At 49.9% G+C, this 18,374-nt stretch overlaps 1 pseudogene; it reads left to right on the top strand.

Annotated features, from left to right (window-relative positions):
• The first annotated feature begins 713 nt into the window (after positions 1-713).
• LOC111724729 lies at positions 714-832 on the top strand (annotated as a pseudogene).
• Positions 833-18,374: the final 17,542 nt, after the last annotated feature.

The following is an 18,374-nucleotide window of genomic DNA, read 5'->3' as shown; positions in this document are numbered from 1 at the left end:
CTTAATTATTCTAAAAGATATTTGACCATCTAAAGCAAAACAGTAGCAAAGTATTGTGTATTTGCAGCAAATGTAAAAATAAAAAGCATGACAAGAGTAGGACAAGTGGCAGGAGGGAAGAGGTGGGGTGTGGTGGGTCACACCTGTAATCCCAGCACTCTGGGAGGCTGAGGCAGGGGGGTTGCTAGAGCTCAGGAGTTCCAGACCAGCCTGAGCAAGGGTGAGACCCCCTGTCTCTAAAAAAATAGCTGGGTGTTGTGGCAGGTGCCCTTGGTCCCAGCTACTTGGGAGGCTGAGGAGAGAGGATTGCTTAAGCCCAAGAGTTTGAGTCACTGTAAGCTATGATGCCCTGGCACTCTATCGAGGGCAAAAAGTTAAGACCCAAAATAATAAAAAGGAAAAAACAATGTAACCTAAACATCTGTACCCTCATATTAATCTGAAATGAAAAAAAATAAAGAAAAGAAAAGAAATGAAGACACAGAGAGGTGAAATTATTTGCCCAAGGTCACAGAGCTAACAGATATCAGGGCCAGAATTTGAACTGTCTGGCTGTCTGGCTCCCAAGCTAGGGAGCTTAATCCCCATGTCATCTGTCTCAATAAAATAAGTGAGCAATCAGTGTTACATTTAGGGGCTGCATAAAATCCTAGGGGAGCCCCACATTGGGAGTTTGTCTCCGAGTCCCTCTTACCTCTCAGAGCTCTGTGGCTATCACTTCTTAGCCTTTTGGCTAAGATCAAGTATAGTATCTGTGCTTACAAAACAGGGGTAGCTGGGTGTGGTGGTTTGTGCCAGCTACTTAGGAGGGGCTGAGATGGGAGCATCATTTGAGCCCAGGAGTTTGAGACCAACCTGGGTGATATAGGGGAGACCCTGTGCCTAAAATAAAATAAAACAACCCCCACCTCACAGAGTATAACATGTTTGTCACGTGACTGGCACAGAAGGGGTTCACTAGTGTTCTGGGCTCCATGGAAGGGCTGGATAAACTCAGCTTCATCCCTCTCTCTCTGTGCTGGGCACAGTTTATTCTGATTTCCATTTGTAAACAGGCTCTTCCCTCTGTCCTGACCGACCCTTCTGGGAGGCTTGACACCTGAGTATCTTCTTGAAAGGGCAGCCCAGAGGCACAGCCAGTTTGGAGTCTGGGAACTGGCAGCATGGTCACGCCACCACCATGTCGCCCGCCCGCAGGCTGTGTGTCTTCCCTCTGCCATGAAAGGGACGTTGTCAGAGGCAAAGGTGTTGAGGGAGATGCATGTGGCTGAGTGTCCAGCTGTCCACGGACACATCTGAGCACACATGTGGGCACGTTCGTGCATGTGCTTGTGAGTGCTGGAACCAGGTCTTTACGTCACACTCAGTTGCCACATGGAATTAGAACTCATTCATTCATCCTGTGAATATTTGCTGAGTACTTACTATGTATCAGGCTCTGTTCTAGGATCTGGGGGCTAGTGGGTAAGACAATTAAATTACTTGCCCTTGTAAAGACGGGCAGATGGTGGGCAGCGCCTGTGGCTCAAAGGCCCCATATGCTGGAGGTGACGGGTTCAAACCCAGCCCCGGCCAAAAACTGCAAAAAAAGACAGGCAGATGGTAAATGGGGTCATTTCAGATGGTGATAAGTGCAATGGAAGAAATAAAGCTGAAGTATAGTCAGCTTCAGCTGCCATAATAAAATCCCACAGATGGGGTGGCTTAAATAACAGAAATTGATTTTCTCACAGTTCTGGAGGCTGCAAGTGCAAGATCAAGGTGCCGGCAGGGCTGGCTTCCTCTGGGGCCTCTCCTTGGCTTGTTCTCCCTGTGTCCTCTGTGCACGCTCATCCCTGGTGTACCTTCCTCTTCTTATAAGCACACCCATCGTGTCAGATTTGGGCCCAACCTAACTGGCCTCATTTGAACTTAATCACTCCTTTAAACACCTTATGTCCAAATACAGCCATCTTTTGAAGTTCCAGGGGTTAGAGTCTGAACACAGAAATTTTGGAGGTGACATAAGTCAGTCTGTAACTGTTGGGAAAGGCGTGGAGAGTGACTGGGGTGAATAGGATATTTTGGTCAAAGTGGTCAGGGAAGGCCTCCCTGAGGAAGTGTCATTTAACCTGGAGATCTGGGGAAAAGAGATTCCGACAGAAAAAAAGAACAAGAAAAAGGCTCTGAGGCAAGACCGAGTTTGACATCTTTGAGGAACAAGGAGGCCACATTTTCTAGACGTAAGATTGGGGGTGTCATAGTTGGTGATCATCATAGTTGGTGATCACAGGAAGAAGTTTGGATTTTGTGCTATTTCTTCTCCCACCTCAGTAAAGGCCTTGGGAAGCAGTAAGAGGTGCCAGCACACAGTGACAGGTCAGGAACCCCTCCCCCCACCCCTGCCAAGGGGCTCCAAGCCAGGCAGACCGGTAAACAGAGGATTTATTTCTCTGTGACCATTCCTGCGGTAGAGGGGGCCAGGAGGACCCTGGGACCCAAAGTGCTAGCTCTGCCTGAACTAGTTAGGTCAGGTATTTCTGGCCAGGCTACTGGGTTCATGATGAGCTAAAGAAGCAGAAGTGTGTTCCTCGCAGATGATTCACTGTGGGCAGAAGCCTAGAGAAGCGAAAGGACTGCAGGTGAGCTCAGGAGGGCCTGGGTAGGACATCAGTGACATCTGTCGCAGCCAACCTCCACCACCTGGGAGCTGGCTAAAGAAATGAAGTCAAGCCATACAGTAGAATATTCTACAGCCATGCAGTGGAATGAGTCAGCCCTCTCTCTACAGATATGAAAAGATCTCTGAGATACATTAAGTACAAAAAGCAAGGCATAGAACTATGTCCACAATAAGCCCCCATTTGCGTAAAATAGCGGGGTTAGGGGGGTGTCACCTAAGATTATGTATTTGGTTTTGCTAACATTTGCATAAAGAAACTCTGCAAAAATAGACAAGGAGCTGAGAAACGTGGTGGGTGACGGAAACTGGACAGATGAGGGCGTTAGATTTGTTTGGTGGCATGACTTTTGAATCTGATTTTGGAAACTCGTAATTGTATAACCCATTCTAAAATACCGACCAGCAAAAGTGCAGAGGATGAGGCGTGGGAGCTGAGGGTGGCAGGGCTGAGGCTGCATGTGAAGAGAGACAGATTGTGGCTGCCAGACTAACGAGAGCCACACGTCCACGTCAGCATCTCACAGGGCTGCACCAGGTGTCACTTAGCAGTATGATGCAACCTGGCCCAAGGATTTCCAGAGACAAGGCCACCTCAGCACAGAAGCAGTTTTCATAAACTTTAAAGCTTACCCTTATAAGAAGAGCTAAACTCCCTTTATGAAAGAAACACCTGGCAACTGACCTGGCTGAATCCAGGTAGAAGAAAGGGAGAAAGGACCCCCAAACTCTGAAAATGGTTTCTGGACAAAGACCCTCATGGTCATCCTGTCACCTGACCCCCTGAGTATCTTCTGCTCCCCATTTTGTGTGAGCCCTGACACAGTAAACCGGGGTCAGGCAGTGTCTAAGACTCATCTCTGATGCAAATCAAACCAAAGGGAAGAGGTCTCCCCGAGAAGCCTGAACACAACAGCTGAACGTGGTGCAGGCAGCAAGGAGCCAGGGAAGGCTGTAACAGTGGGGAGGAGGTGTGTGTGTGATATGACCAGGCTTGTGGGGGGTGGTTTACCAGGAGAGCAATATGGAAGAGGCTGGTGTGGCTGTCCAGCACGTGGCTGGCTACAGATCCAGGGCAGAGACAAAGGGGTGAGCAGAGAGCTGGCAGGGCAGAGGGAGAGACAAAAGGCGGAGCTAATGAAGCCTCCACTGTGAATAGGGGGTGTCAACCGGTTCCTTCCCCCCAGAGGAGATGTAGATATTAAGCCCTGAGCCCCAGCCAGCCATGCTGCCCCTGATAAGTCCTCACTCCCTCTTGGGTGGCCAGTCATTACTCTTCCTACACACAGCCCCCTAACTGCTGAGAGATGAAGTGTTGGAGGCTGCCCTCTTTCCATGGCTGACAAATGCCTATTGAGCAAGAGCCGAAGGGAACAGGACAGATGGGGTCCTATTCAGCTTTCCTGCTCCCAGATCCCGGGCCTCACCACTCCTATGGGCCTTGGGGACTCAACAATGAGGACCTCCTGGTTACACAAGGCCAGTGCACTGTGATGAGGGCACATCCCATAGGTGAGATCTAGGCCAGGATCCCTGAATCAGAGCAGAGGAGTGGGGAGCAGAAAGCAAGAGGCCTGGGCACCATCAGATCTGGGCCATGTAAGTTATCGCAACTCTCCCAGCTGCAATTTCCTCGATGAAATGGGGATAACGTTTGTTTTTTTTTTTTTTTTTTTGAGACAGAGCCTCAAGCTGTGCCCCTGGGTAGAGTGCCGTGGCTTTACTGCTCACAGCAACCTCCAACTCCTGGGCTCAAGTAAGTCTCCTGCCTCAGCCTCCCAAGTAGCTGGGACCACAGGCGCCCGCCACGCCCGGCTATTTTTTTGTTGCAGCCATTGTTGTTTGATGGGCCGGGGCTGGATTCGAACCTGCCACCTTAGGTATATGTGGCTGGTGCCTTAGCCGCTTGAGCCACAGGTGCCAAGCCGGGGGATAACGTTTTATGTGACAGACATTACAAGTTAACAACTCTGTCCCCACTTACTATACTTCCTTACTAAAAGAATATTTTTCAGAGTGGGAAGGAAAGGTACCACCCAAAAAACTCACTCCTGCAGCTTCTTTGAGCAAGGGCCACTATGTGGCCCAGTTCTGGACAATGAGATAAGACAGAAGACATGGGGACAATTAAAGACCGGGTGCCTGGAAACGCAATCAGAGGGTGAAAGCCACATCCCAAGGGTGATGGGGTGCAAAGATCAAAGGCATCTGAATCCCTGTTGCTTTGTGGAGCCACTAAACCACCTAGGGCAACCGTATCTAGGCTTCTGGTGGGACAGAGTTGGGGGTTTTGTTTTGTTTTATTTGTTTCAACAACCTTGAACTTGGCTGAAAGAGATTAGGGTATTAATGCCTCTGTAAGGATGGAGATGAGGCTCCAGGCCCTGTGAGTGTCTGGAAGCTGGAACTAGGCTCATTCCTACATTAGGAAAAAGCTGGAAACAAGCTCTTTCTCTCTTGAGAGAAAGGACTGGAGAAAACTTCCCAGTAAACACGGGCTGCTCCTAGAAAAGGGTTTCTTGCCTGGAGCCATGGAAAGAAAAAAAGTCATTCAAGATAAATCGAAGAAAAGAAACGTAGTAGAGGGGTTTGGCTGTAGTCTGGCGTATTAGGCAGTTCGGAGGCCAAAGCTAAACACAGTAGAGTAGGCAGCTTGAACAACAGAACAGTTTTCCCCCAGTTTGGGTGGCTGTAAGTCCAAGGTCACAGCGTTGGCAGGTTGGGTTCTTTCTGAGGCCTCCTCTTTGGCTTATAGGTAGTCACCTTCTTGCTGTGTCCTCCTGGGTCTTCCCTTGTGCACACTCATCCTTGAAGTCCCTTCATGCATCCACATTTCTTTTTCTTTCTTTCTTTTTTTTTTTTGAGACGGAGCCTCAAGCTATCCCCCTGGGTAGAGTGCCATGGCATCACGCTCACAGCAACCTCCAACTCCTTGGCTCAAGCGAGTCTCCTGCCTCAGCCTCCCAAGTAGCTGGGACTACAGGCGCCCGCCACAACGCCTGGCCATTTTTTGGTTGCAGCCATCATTGTTGTTTGGCGGGCCCGGGCTGGGGATTCGAACCCGCCACCTTAGGTGCATGTGGCTGGCGCCTTAGCCACTTGAGCCACAGGCGCCAAGCCCACATTTCTTTTTCTTACAAAAACACCAGCCAGGTTGGATCAGAGCCTGCCCATAACAACCTCATTTTAACGTATTCACCTCTTTAAAGGCCCTATTTCCAAATACAGTCACTTTCTGAGGTATTGAGGGTTAGGGGTTCAACATATGAGTTTTTGGGGAACACAATTTATCCGACAATATCTGGACAAAGCTAAAAAGAAAATTTTACCTAGAATACCTATCTGAGGCTGGGCTAGGTGGCTCACACCTGTAATCCTAGCACTAGCACGGGGAGGCTGAGGCAGGTGGATTACCTGAGCGCAGGAGTTTGAGACCATCTTGAGCTAGAGTGAGACCCTGCCTCTAAAAAACATAGCTGGGCATTGTGGCAGGCGCCTGTAGTCCCAGCTACTCGGGAGGCTGAGGCAAGAGGATCGGTTGAGCCTAGGAGTCTGAGGTTGGCGTGAGCTATGACACCACAGCACTCTACCAAGGGCAACAAAATGAGAGCTATGACAGCACAGCACTCTACCAAGGGCAACAAAGTGAAACTCTGTCTCAAAAAAAGATAAAAAATAAAAAATAAAATAGAACAGCTATCTGAACACCACCGCTCAGAATATGGCACAGAGGAAGATAAAGAAATATGAATAGAAAAGAGAAGTGAAGATGGAGGTTGAGAGGAAATGGTTCGCTATATGTTCGACAGGATGCAGGACAGGAATAGGAATTCCAATAAAAGACGACAAAGAGAACACGAGAAAGGCAATGTATGGAAATATAACATGTAAGAATTTTCCAGAATGGAAGAAAGCTCTGAATCTTCACAGAGAAGTCATAGTTCAGAGTGGAATGAAAAAAATAAGGGGGCTCAGTGTCTGTAGCTCAGCGGCTTGGGTGCCAGCCACATACACTGGAGCTGGCAGGTTCGAATCCAGCCCGGGCCTGCCAAACAACAATGACAACTATAACGAAAAAATAGCTGGGTGTTGTGGTGGGTGCCAGTAGTCCCAGCTGCTTGGGAGGCTGAGGCAAGAGAATCACTTAAGCCCAAGAGTTGGAGGTTGCTGTGAGCTGTGATGCCACAGCACTCTACCCAGGGCAACATAGTGAGACTGTGTCTCAGAAAAAAAAAAAATGCACTTAGGCATGTCTAATTGCAGTAGGACATCAGGGTAAAGAGAAGACTTTGAAAGCTGCCAGAAGAGAGGAAAAAGACAGATTCCCTTCAAAGAAACAATTAGACTGAAAAATAGACTTCTAAGCAGCAACAACAGGAGTCAGAAAATAGTAAAATAGTATCTTCAAATACAGTGGAAAAATACTCGTCAGCTACAATTCTATACCTACATCAACTGTCGTTGAAGAGTGAGGCCGGCTCGGCACCTGTGGCTCAGGTGGCTAAGGCACCAGCCACATACACCTAAGGTGGCAGGTTCAAATCCAGCTCTGACCTACCAAACAACAATGACGGCTGCAACCAAAAAATAGCCGGGCGTTGTGGCGGGCGCCTGTGGTCCCAGCTACTTGGGAGGCGGAGGCAGGAGACTCACTTGAGCCCAGGAGGTTGCTGTGAGCTGTGAAGCCATGGCACTCTACTCAGAGGAATAGCTTGAGGCTCTGTCTCAAAAAAAAAAAAAAAAAAGAAGAGTGAGGCCAAAATGTATTTCCAGACATGAGATTAAGAGAATTTACTACATGTAGGCCCTCACTGAAGGGATTATTAAAGGATACACTTCAATAAGGAAAGGGACTGGCTGGGTGGTGTGGCTCACCACATATAATCCTAGCACTCTGGGAGGCGAGGATCACTTGAGCTCAGAAGTTCAAGACTGGCCTGAGCAAGAGCAAGCCTCCATCTCTACTAAAAATAGAAAAAACTAGCTGGGCCTTGTGGCAAGTGCCTATAGTCCCAGCCACTCAAGAGGCTGAGTCAAGAGAATTGCTTAAACCCAGGAGTTTGAGGTTACTGTAAGCTAGGCTGATACCATGGAACTCTCACCTGGGCAACGCAGTGAGACTCTGTCTCTCAAAAAAAGGGAAAAGAACCAAAGCGATGGGAGAGGGATTCCCATCCTGAGTCTTTGATCAAGCTTGACCTGAAGGTACACATACCTATACTCCTAACTACTCAGTAGGCTGAGGTGAGAGGATTGCTTGAATCCAGGAGCTTGAGGCTGTAGTGAGCTATGATGATGCCACTACACTCCAGCCTGGGCAACAGAGTAAGATGCTGTCTCTAAAAAAAAAATGAAATTAAAAAAAATAAGTTTTGCAGGCCAGGTGTGGTGGATCATGCCTGTAATCCTAACACTCTGGGTAACTGAGGCAGGTGGATTGCTTGAGCTCAGGAGTTTGAGACCAGCCAGAGCTAGAGTGAGAACCCATCTCTAAAAATAGCTGGGCATTGTGGTGGGCACCTGTAGTCCCAACTACTCAGGAGGCTGAGGCAAGAGGATTGTTTGAGCTCAAGAGTTTGAGGTTGCTGTGAGCTATGACACCACAGCACTTTACTAAGGGCAACAAAGCGAGACTCTGTCTCAAAAAATAAATAAATAAGTTTTGAAAACCCCCGGAGCAGGGCGGTGCCTGTAGCTCATTGGGTATGGTGCCAGCCACAAACACCAAGGCTGGCAGGTTCAAACCCAGCCTGGGCCTGTTAAAACAACAATGACAACTGCAACAAAAAAAATAGCCAGGCTCGGTGTCTGTGGCTCAAGCGGCTAAGGCGCCAGTCATATACACCTGAGCTGGTGGGTTCGAATTCAGCCTGGGCCCGCCAAAAACAATGATGGCTGCAACCAAAAAATAGCCGGGCGTTGTGGCAAGCACCTGTCTCAGCTACTTGGAAGGTGGAGACAGGAAAATCGCTTGAGCCCAGGAGTTGGAGGTTGCTGTGAACTGTGATGCCATTGCACTCTCTACCCTGGTGACAGCTTGAGGCTCTGTCTCAAAAAAAAAAAAAAATAGCCAGGTGCCTGTAGTCCCAGCAACTTGGGAGGCTGAGGCAAGAGTCTTAAGCCCAAGAGTCCGAGGTTTCTGTGAACTATGACACCATGGCACTCTACCCAGGGCAACAGCATGAGACTCTGTCTCAAAACAAACAAACAAACAAAAAAACCCAGAGTAGATCATTTCTCTTTCTTTTCTTTTCTTTCTTTCTTTCTTTTTTTTTTTTTTTTGAGACAGAGTCTCACTTTGTCACCCTCAGTACAGTGCCGCGGCATCACAGCTCACAGCAACCTCCACCTCTTGGGCTTAAGTAATTCTCTTGCCTCAGCCTCCCAAGTAGCTGGGACTACAGGTGCCTGCCACAACGCCCGGCTATTTTTTGTTGCTGTTTGGCTGGGGCCGGGTTTGAATCCGCCACCCTCAGTATATGGGGCCAGTACCCTACTCACTGAGCCACAGGCACGGCCCAGAGTAGATGATTTCTTAAGATCTCATCCAATTCGGTGCTCTCTGATCCCTCTGAGAGTATAGAAATCAGAGAGTGATGGCAGACACCTGGGGGCTTCCAGAGGCCCACGCTTTCCAAAGAAAATGTCATAGGAAGGTATCTTCTGCCTGCCTGCTCCAAGCAGAGGCAATTCAGATTCACCCCCAACCTTGCAAGGTAGGCAGTCAGTGTAGGGCTTGCTCTCTTCCCCTTTGGGACCCATGGAGGCAGTCAGGCTTGGAGAGATGAGTCTGCAATAGCCCCATGTGCCTGGCAGCCCAGCCTTCCCTAATTGGCTCATCAGTGCAGGCTTCAGAACCGCTCTCCTGCTGGCTTAGAGTCAAGCAGTCAGTTCCCAAAGCACTGAGCTTAGGTGTCTGGGGGCTGCTAGTCAGGCTTCCATCCAGAAGTTGAGGGACTCACTGCCACGTGTGAGCCTGAGCACGAAAGTGTTCCTTCCTTCCTGGGCCACTGCTGAGCTCAGACAGACATCTGCCAGGTGAGTTCGGATGGTCCCCTGCCAGGTCGCATCTCTGGTGAGCACTGAAGAAGCAGGCAGACTCTCCCTAGGAGACCACTGGAGAAAACCCACAGGCATATAAAGTCCCTACCTCGATGGCATGACCCATGGGCTAGGGGCAGAGCCTGGCAGTATCCACCCCAGGAAGCCCGAGTGAGGCGGTAGTCTCCAGGAGAAGAGCAAACAGGGGCTCAGACTGCCAGGATTCCCTGTCTTCCCTCTTCTTACCTCTGGGAACAGTCAGATTCTCCAGAAAAACAGAACCAACAGAAGATTCAGATTGGCTCAGCGCCCATAGTTCAGTGAGTATAGTGCCGGCCACATACACTGAGGCTGGTGGGTTTAAGCCTGACCTTCCTCTCCCCTCCCCAAAGGAAAAGAACAAGAAAAATCCCAACAAAGACAGCCCCATTTCCACAGCCCACGGAGGCAGGCTATGATAACATCATCGATCATAACGCAGGGGGAAGTGGGAATGGTTGCCCCAGAAGAGAGGAAGGACACTTCTGGAAGGAGAAAGGGTGTGGTGGCAAAGCAGGACCTGCCCCCCCAGGTCTCTCCCTGAGGGCAGATGAGGCTGCACACACCCCTTCCCTCACTTCCTGCCAGCCTGAACCCAGCTGCTTGGGCCTCCAGTGTCAACCAGATATGGACCCTAGAGAGGCCTTCCCATCTCTTAAACACTCACGTTCCCATCATTATTGTTTCCTGGGACCCATCATGGGATCAATAACCCTGGGAGGTTGTAAGGAGGAGGAACTGAGGCCCGGATAGGGAAGGGACTTGCTCAAAGCCCCTCAGCTATTACGTAGAGTGTCCAAGTTTTCGACCAAGGTCCGTGTGAAGCCAAAGCCCAGGACAGAAACTTCTCAAGGCCCCCTGCCACCTCTCACAACCATCCTCTCTGGAAAAGCAATGAAGATTTGAGGTTGAGCTCTGTGCCTGTAGCACAGTGGTTATGGCATGTACACTGAAGCTGGTGGGTTCGAACCCAGCCCGGGGCCTGCTAAACAACAATGACAACTGTAATAAAAAATAGTTGGGCATTGTGGTGGGTGCCTGTAGTCCCAGCTACTTGGGAAGCTGAGGCAAGAGAATCACTTAAGCCCAAGGGTTTGAGGTTGCTGTGAGCTGTGACACCACAGCACTCTATTGCGTGTGACATAGTGAGACTATGTCTCAAAAAAAAAAAAAAATTTTGAGGTTGATTAGGATTTGGGCCAGACCTTGGCCCTCCCTGTTGGTTCAGGGAGGCGAGGTCTGGCTGGGAGGAAGGCATTTAAGGAGGGAAGGCAATTGTGTCCTTCCTCTGCTACTTCCTTGGCTCCCAGCTGCTGGCCACATGAACCCTCTCATCTAATTAAAAAATAAAATCCAAGAAAGAAAACTTTTTATTACACTTTCCTAATGGCAGAAAATAGTTTCAGGCATAAAAAAGCATTCAGCCGGCTACTTCCCAGGCGTCAAAAATTAACAGCCACTACATTTTATTCCAAGGAATTAATGGAAAATTTTACATGGTGGTGTAAAATTCAGGGGACAAGATGAAGGACATGATTCTTCCCTGAAGAGCTCTGCCCCTCGCTTGCAGCAAAAACTCTGGTTTAGCTACCTGCTATGAGCCAGTGCTGTGGGCCCACAGGGACCGTGAGGGTGTGTGAGGCCTGGAGGGGAGATGGGGTGGGGGGACTGAGTGCAGCCTGGGGTGCAGGTTCTGAAACCCCCATCACACACACATCTGGCCCCTGGCTCCATCAAGCTGGCATCTTTCCTGCAAACCTCTTTTCCCCCGGAAAAGAGAAAAGGGTCCTCCTTTGCTGAGGGTCAGAACCTCAGGCTGGGGAGAGCAGGCCTGGGCACTACTGCTGGAACTGCCTCAGTCTCTCCATCTGTGAAATGGGCAATAGAACCCTGGGATCCCACTGGCTCCTGCTGTAAACCAAACTCGGTTTCTGGTTTTGCCTAAAAATATGAGCAAGAATCTGGGCTTTGGAGCCAGGTAGACCTGGGTTCAAATCCAGACTCAGCCACTCCTTGTCATAATGGGGTTACATCTCTGAGCTTCAGTTTTCACCGCTGCACAATGCGGACAATAGGACACCCCTCTGGGGGTGTTGTACTATAGTCCAGACACCAGTTTGCACCGTCTTCTCTAGCTCCAAGGCCCTCCAGGTGAATTCCCAGGGATACAGGCCCAAGCTCCTCTTGTTTCAGAGAGTTTGTTCTAGAGCCTGCTAGTGAGCGGTGAACACTGCACTGACAGAGGCGGGGTGGGGGAGGGTTCCTATCACTCACCCCATAGTTAACAACTGAAAATCCCCTTTGGAGCAAACTCCTGAGATATAGCCAGTGTCTCTCTGGGGAGTGAGAAGGAGGGGGTAGGGAGCACAAAAGGGTTTTTTATTAAGATAAGTATATTTAGGAAAAGGTAGCATGTAATTCATTGTTATATCATATGTCTGTGGTTTTGTTTTTTTTTAAGACAGAGTCTCACTTTGTCACCCTGGGTAGAGTGCTGTGGCATCGTAGCTCACAGCAACTCAGGAAAAATAATGCTTCTCAGGGCTGGATGCAGCGGCTCAAGCCTATAATCTCAGCACTCTGGGAGGCCAAGGCAGGAGAATAACTAGAGGTCAGGAGTTCAAGACCAGCCTGAGCAACATAGCAAGACTCCTCATTACCAAAAAATGTTTCTGAGTCCAAATTTGTTAATGTCTAATATGCTTATTTTTAAAATAATTTTTTTTTGAGACAGTCACACTTTGTTGCCTTTGGTAGAGTGCTGTATGGCATCACAGGTCACAGCAAACTTTAAGTCTTGGGCTTAAGTGATTCTCTTGCCTCAGCCTCCCAACTAGCTCCGACTACAGGCACCCACCACAATGCATGGCTAGTTTTTTACAGATGAGGTTTCACTCTGGCTCAGGCTGGTCTTGAACTCCTGAAGTCAGGCAATCTACCTACCTTGGCCTCCCAGAGTGCTAGGATTATAGGTGTGAGCCACTGCACCTGGCCCTTATTTTATTTTTAAAGTATTTCAAATAAATACTAACTAATTATATTGACAATTAATTTATTTGTGGGGTGGTGAGCCTGGGATAAAACCACATTCCTCAGGCTTCTGTCGTCTACAAACCCTTGCTAGCCATGCCCATGCTCCCCTTCTTGAGCCCAGACCTTTCTCTACATCCTGGTCTTGGGCCTCCTGAGTGTCCCCCCTCCTCCAGAGTCCCACCTCCCATGCAGGGGGCCCAACATCTACAACCACAGCAGCTCCCCACCTCCCACCCCTAACTTCTCTGCTGAGTCTCCACCAGGCCCCAGCTGTGAGCCAGGATGCTGGGTGTAGGCCTAGCCTCCAACTTTGATCCCCCCTCCAGAACCTCAGTGGGGTCTGTCCCTGCTCTCTAGGTTGGCCATCCCCACCCTAGTGCAGGCCCCGGATACCTTCTCCCTGCTCACTGGCTCTGAGCACAGCGGGGTGAACTCTCCAAAAACAACATCCTGTCACACCCCTGCCATCTCAGCCCTCTTGTCAGGCTCCCTGGGGCTTCAGGCCAACACCCCTGTTTCCCAGCTGCAATCAACACTCTCCAGCACCCAGCTCCTGGGCTCTCACAGCTTCCCACTGTGAGCCTGGAGCATAGTCTCTGGTGGCAACTGTGCTGCTTGAGAACCCCAGACTGTTTCCCCCGCATGCCTGTTTCCCCTTCCCTGTCTCTGCCCTTTGTACACCACCTTCTAGCCTGGTTCCCGCAATCAACAGCTGTACTCAAAAACATGTCACGAGCACCTAATGTGTGCTGGGAACACAGCACTGAGTCAGACTGAGTCTGATGATGCTGGGATGAAGGATGTTTACAGGACTGGATTCCAGAAGAAATTCTAACACAGTCGGAGAGACCAAGGACAGTGTCCTAGAGGAGGAGGTTGGATTCAGGCCTTGTAGGAGGAGGAAGAATCCAGCCAGCAGAGTCAAAGAGGACAGGGGATGGCAAGACAGGCAGACAGCACAGCTTTGGCAAAGGCCTGGGGCACCTACCCCACCGCTGCTTTGCCGTAAACCTAGGCTGGGAGCATTTCCAATTCTTCGAAGCACTGCCTGGAGGGAAATTGTCTATGATGAAAAAGATTTATTCATTTGGTTGTAAAGTGAAAGCCAGACCAGGGTTGGACATAAAGAGGAGAGAAGGGATAATAAAAACCAGACAAAGGATGGGTGTCCTGTAGCCAGGGACCCTGAACCAGCACCTCCCCTCGTCTCAAGGCTCCTCCTACAAAGGTTCCCCACAAGCAGCACCTGCTGTTTACCAGCCCTGTGCTGGTGCTGGGGACACAGCAGTGAATGAAACAAAGTCCCTTCTGTCAGCCGGAGATGGACATATACCAGATAGTGACAAGCCAGAGGGGCTATGTTGGGGCAGGAACCCTAAGGGCTGTGAGCGGCCTGCCTGGCAGGGGTGGAGGATCAAGGGAAGGTAGGCAGAAGAGGCCCATGTGAAGGCACAGTGCAGATGGTGCTCCCCAGCTATGCCACGGGCCCCTGCATGCCATCCTCAGGGGCTCCGCCTCCTCCATCCCTCAACTCTTACCCAGACACCTCACCCAGACCTCCTGCTGCTCCTTGGGTCCCTGTGCTGGCAAACAGCCCCAGCCAGCCCTTCCTCCAGGGTCTACTTGACCACATGGTCCCCTCCATGCAGGCTCTCCTTGCTCACCCTTGTCCCATGTCACTGAGACAGGGACAGGGACCAACAATTGCTTAGGCAAAACCCCCCAATATGGCATGAAAGGCCTGTATGCCCTTCTAGTGAACCCCATCTCTGCAGGCAGAGATCCTCTCTCCTCTCTCACTGGAAGGGGACAACATCCAACCTCTCCCAGAGCCAACAACTTATCATCCAATCATTCTCCTCTCTCTGTCTCTTGCTGGTTTTCTGCTTATGGAGACAAAATGGGGGTGGGAAGGCTAAGGCAGTGGTGAGCTGTTGGGATAACAGAACCTGCTGGACTGTCTTTTACTAGCCCTAAAGGGTGTGTCTGGCCCAATTTCAACTGCTCTTTCTGAAGTGGGGTACTTGGTGCCTTTGCCTGTAGCTCTGGCCTCAGTCACCATTTATGGGGCATCAGGAAAGTTCATTTCATGCCTCATCCTGATACACGTGCAAAGCACACATCACCCCGTTATCTGCAACTGTGAAAAATGGGAAACAGCCCTCATGCCAAATAGCAGGGAGGGCTGTAAACCCCCTAAGAGCAGGCACAGCGCCTGCCCTGTTCCTGTTAGACCTCGTGACAGATGCAGTGCCTGTGGGTGCTCAGGAGACATTTGTGGAAGGAAGGAAGGAAGGAGAGGAAAGGGGGGGAGGAGGGGAAAAAGAAAAAACTAAAACATTATTCCAGAATTGCAGAAAGCAAACTCTTCTCCCCTTCAGCTGAGCTGGAGAAGATGACTTTTGGGGGTGCTGTTATTGTTCATTTCTAAAACTCCCATCAAATGACTCCAAATTTAATTTCATCTTGAATGTTTTTCTTTTTTCATTTTCATCCTCCACCATCTTTTTAACACTAGCAGTTGAATTTCCTGTTTGGAGAGGCTGATTGAATTGTGGCTCCAGGGACTTGGTGACAGTCACTTTAGACACTTAGAGTTCCAATCACGCTGCCACCGCCCCAGCTCCCCCAACTCTGGCTCCAGGGAAACCATCTCTTATGAGAGCTGATTATATCTTTACAGCCCAGAATGTTACACCCTAAAACACAGGCTGTGCAAATCAGAGTTCTCCATGACTAATGTCCGTCCAGTGGAAATATTAAATTGCCTATTTAATGGAAGAAAACTACTAAAAAAATCCATGTGCTGGTGAAATTCCATGGTTGATCTCATTTGAGGGTCACCAGGTCCAAGACTAAGGAAAGCCATGAAATCACCTATCTGGGGGCCAAGCTGTCCCATCCCCCAAGGCCCAGTCAATTTCTAGGGTCCTTCCTCCAAAGGTGGTGGCAGGCAGGGAAGGCACACATGCTGATTCAGTGCCTACTGTGTGCCAGGCATGGCCTCACAGAATCTTGAGAACAACCCTACCAGGTGAGATTTATAATCACCCCTTTGCAGAAGAAGCTTCCTGTGGTTTCTCAAAGGAAACGAAGTTAAGGGAAGTAGAGGGGCCTAGAAAAGGCATTCCATGAAAAGGGAACAGCATACGCAAAGGTAACAGGCAACAGAATAGGATAACAGCAGCCTGATGCTTCTGAAGCTTAAAGTGAGAGCAGGAGAGGGAAGGATGAGGCTGGAGAGGTGGGCAGAGCTCAGGCCACGCAGAGCTGGGCGGAGAGTGACTGGGATGCTGGAGTCAGCAGTCATAGTCACCCAGGGGAGATGATGGAGAATGAAGAGATGCATCTCCTGAAGGCCAAGTCAGTAGGACTGGGTGACTAATTAGATGCCAGTGGAGGCTGAGGGGGGAGAGGACCCAAGGATAATACCCAGAGTCTAAACTCTAGGGCAGATAGCAGGGCTGCCTCTGACATGGGAGCCGAGGGAGACCCAGACCTGGGTAAGAGGCTGCACTGCCTGGATGTTCTGGGTTCATGGTGCTCACAAGACACGAGCCCAGGACGGGAGGGCCTGACTCCAGAGTGGGTCAGACCCAACATAGAGGCACAGCTGTCAGCTGTCAGCTTGATGTTGATCCCTCAAAGCCAGAGAGCGACCATACTTGTGACAGTACCCAGGTGAGTGGGGGAGGGGAGCTTCAAATGAGCAGCCCTGGGCCTCAGCCTTCCCACACACTTCCCAAAGTGCACTTTGGCTTCACAGTGTCTCAAAAATCTTTGAGCCAACATTTAAAACTCAAGTATGCTCACTTCAAAATAAGATCTTTGGCTTCTTATGAAAAATCAGAAGACCTGGCAACATGGCTGGAAACCCCTCAGGGCAACCATCACCCGGAAGTGGCTGCCCCCTCAGACAGGACACATGATCTCTGTTCACCATAGTCCCTGCCATGTCCTATGGCCTCCCGGAACCCGAGGCTAAGTAGTTCTTTTTACTTATTTTTAGACAGAGTTTCACTCTGTGACCCTGGCCCTGGGGAGAGGGCCATGGCATCCTAGCTCACAGCAACCACATCCTATAGGGCTCATGCAATTCTCTTGCTTCATCCTCCCAAGTAGCTGGGGCTACAGGCGCACATCACAATGCCCTGCTAGTTTTTCTATTTTTAGTAGAGATGCCGGGGGTGGGGGGAGCCAGGGGGTGTCCCATTCTTGCTGGAGCTGCTCTTGAACTCCTGAACTTAAGCAATCCTCCCACCTGAGCCTCCCAGAGTGCTACGATTACAGGTGTGAGCCACGTCGCCCAGCCCGAGGCTAAGTAGGTCTGTGTCAGCCATTATTGCACTGACAATGGTGTCTGTGTCCCATACCGCTATCAAGTGCTGAGAAGCAAAGTGCAGTCCTAGGTGTAGAGTCAGAGGTGTGTTTTAAGCAAAATACTATTTATCTATGCAGGGGCCAACACAATTTCTTTCCCTTTAACATGCAAATTAGGCCAAGCCAGGCCCTCTTCTGAAATTCGATGGCCCTACTACTGGTGACCCAGTGTAGAGAGAGAAGAGTGACATGACAGGAAGAAAAGAGCGATCAGAGGAGGGTTACATGGGAAGCTGCCAGAGAAAAGACTCAAAGAGATGACTTAAGGTGCCAGGAAGTTAAACTGGGTAAGGCATGAAGAGTTTGTGACATGCCTGTGCACACAAGGACATCTATACATCTACATACAAAGAAGAGGGCATGCATATATGCACACAGACACGTGTACACATACATGCCAGAACACATATGCAGCCCACCTACACGTATGTGTGCATGTGTCTCTGTGCACACAGAGGCACCCATGTGCACCCAGAGAACATGATAAAGGGGTATACACACGAGCAGATACATGTGTAGGCCTGTGGACACGTACATCAGGCACAAACACACACATGTAGACACCAGCACACACGTGTGCAGAGCTGCCCCGGTCTGCGCCCTCCCAGGGATCCATGCTCACACCTCAAGAAGCCCTGCCAGTTCCAATCCAGCAACTCGTAACTAAATAAATATGATAAACAACTCCCCTCCAGATGGTTCTGCGCACACCCCCACTCCTCTCGCTTAGAGGGATGGCACAGTTTATGCCAATAAATCCTCCTGTTTGAAAACATTTGCCTTCTTAATTGGCCCGTTTATGGGTAAAATATGTTTCTGGGGAGTGCGCTGCCAGAATGGGGTGGTGAGATGTGGGGCTGTCATGTGACCTGGGGGCCAGCTGGGCCCACACCCAGGGCTAAGGCCCCAAAGTGGAGGGTCTCAGTACTGCCCGTGCAGGCTGCCTAGGCGGCCTTTCCTCCCTAGGCTCACACTTACTGAACTTACTGCTGTGGTGCTAAGGTCCCTTGAGGAATCCTCTGGTCCTCACCTTCCTTCCTCTGGCAGCCAGCCTGGGAATGGCAGCTGACTGTCAGAAGCCCCTAGTGGGTGGAAAGGTGGCCTCCCAGAAGATATGTCCACATCCAAATCCCTGGAACATGTGACTGTGACCTGTTTTGGGAAAAGGGTCTTTGTAGAGATAATTAAGAGTATCGAGATGATATCATTCTGCATACCCTGG

The sequence above is a fragment of the Otolemur garnettii genome, unplaced genomic scaffold (genome assembly GCF_000181295.1).
Source record: "Otolemur garnettii isolate 467f Iridium unplaced genomic scaffold, OtoGar3 scaffold00025, whole genome shotgun sequence".
NCBI classification, from domain to species: Eukaryota; Metazoa; Chordata; class Mammalia; order Primates; family Galagidae; genus Otolemur; species Otolemur garnettii.
This window is presented reverse-complemented; position numbering and strand designations above follow the sequence as displayed.